The following is a 2,210-nucleotide window of genomic DNA, read 5'->3' as shown; positions in this document are numbered from 1 at the left end:
AACCCTGGGGAGCTCCCCGGGCAGGCTGAGTGCTGACCCTGGCAGGCTGCAGAGTCCCTGCCCCAGCACACAGCCCCCAGGGTGCAGGGACCCTGCTGGGAAGGACAGCCCTGGGCACCCTGCCTGCACACCCACCTTCACACCCTGCAGCCCTCCCTGGGAGAAGGCAGCCATCATGCCCTGTCCCTCTGATGGTGCAGCAGGGACTCCCTGCTCTGCAGCACATCCTCCTCTTCTACACCAGAGAAAGTCTGACAGTTGTACTTACAGATGCTGTAATCTGTGGGATGTGCCAGCTTCAGGAGATGCTACCAGGATCTGCAAATGCAGTTTCTGCAGCCACAGACTTACTATTAACATTTCTCTCCCTGTGAGCTCTCAGCATCCTCCCACCCCAGGCTGCCTCTAACCTCTCTCTGCCTCGCTCCTCTCCCCTCGGCACCTGCAGGCAGTGCCCTCAGCCCTGTTGCCCTTTGCAGAGGAGCTGCTCCTGGGCAGAGCTGTCTCTCTGAAGGACGTCCTGCTTTCTATGAGCTCCCTCCATCCCAGGAGCCCAGCCCAGCTCAGCAGCAGAGGACCAGCCCAAGGACCCCTCCCTCAACATGTCCCTGGGGCTCCAGGGGAACCTGCTGTGAAGCTGACTGGATGTTCCCTCTCTCCACTGGGGAACAGAAACTTCTTCCCAGCACTGTACTTTCTCCTGTGAGGAAAAGATTTGGGCATGAGAATCACCTGTCCTTACTCCATCATCAGACCTAGACACTGGCATGGAAGGAATATTGTTTACCCATTCTGAGTCAGGTGAGGCACCTCATCCCAGGTCTGTATTACTGGGGCTGGAAGGGGACTCAGCTCCCTCCCATGCCTGCCACAAACCCACATGAGCCGCCATTCCTCTTGCCTCACTTCAGCTCTGCACAAAATAGGTACCTGCATGTGAGTTCCTTTGCTCAGCAATAGAAAGGGATGCTACAAGGGAGATGCAAATGTCTGATGACATTTGAGGTGCCAGAGGTGGTGAAAGAAACCTGCAGTGACCTGGAAACAGAAATGGAGTAGTTCATGGAGACTGGACAGTACCTGGGGGCATCCTCTTAGAGGCTGTTGAGAACTCCCTTTGGCCAAATGAAATGACAGCTGATGCCCAAATGAAGGGCAGCTGAACTCCTGATGGTCAGGGCAGCTTATAGAGTTATTCACCTGAGCAGTTGGAGTCACGTGCCACAAGGAGAGCTCAGTCTCTTTCTTCTCCTTCTGCTGAATTTACTAGATCTCCACTGACCACATTGCCAGTTCCCTCATGTTCATCCCCACACCGACTTACAGAATTCAGTGTGTCTACTCCATTTCCTGTTCATATCCAGGCCCAGGGAGCTACATGAGATGCCCAAGCTTGCAGGAACAGCAGAGGACCTACAGGAAAGCAATTCCCATTCAGGACACCCTAGACAGCATCGCAGGGAGTGCGATTGGCTGCCTGAGTCCCATTGGCTGTTGCCATCAGTCAGAGGCATCAGTCGTCAGATGGCATCAGAGGGGCAAGGTCTGTCCTTCCTCTACCCAATAGCTGCAGGCATTGTATGGACATGAAGCACATCACACTGGGGTCTGTACTCACACCCTTCATGACACAGCCAAGGAACAGTTGAATCACAGAATGGCAAGGGTTGGGAGGGACCTCGGGAGATCATTAAGTCCAACCTTCCTGCTAAAGCAGGTTCACCTATAGCAGGTTGCACAGGACATCATCCAGGCAGGCTTTGAATATCTCCAGAGAAGGACCCTGGGCAGCCTGGGCCAGGGCTCGGGCACCCTCAAAGTCAAGAAGTTCTTCCTCACGTTCAACCGAAACCTCTTCTGCTTCAGTTTGTGCCCATGGCCCCTTGTCCTGTCGCTGGGCACCACTGGGAGGAGTCTGGCTCTGTCCTCGTGACACCCACCCTTGAGATATTTGTATGTGTTGATGAGATCCCCTCTCAGTCTTCCCTTCTTCAGGCTGAACATACCCAGCTCTCTCAGCCTTTCCTCAGAGAAGAGATGCCCCAGTCCCCGCATCATCTTTGTTGCCCTCCTCTGGACTCTCTCCAGTAGCTCCTCATCTTTCTTGAACCGGGGAGCCCAGAACTGGATGCAGCACTCCAGGTGGGGTCTCACCAGGGCAGAGTAGAGGGGGAGGAGAACCTCCCTCGACCTGCTGGCCACACTCCTCT

Source organism: Egretta garzetta, unplaced genomic scaffold, assembly GCF_000687185.1.
Source record: "Egretta garzetta isolate BGI_Z169 unplaced genomic scaffold, ASM68718v1 scaffold592, whole genome shotgun sequence".
Lineage (NCBI taxonomy): Eukaryota > Metazoa > Chordata > Aves > Pelecaniformes > Ardeidae > Egretta > Egretta garzetta.
Note: the sequence above shows the minus strand (reverse complement) of the source record.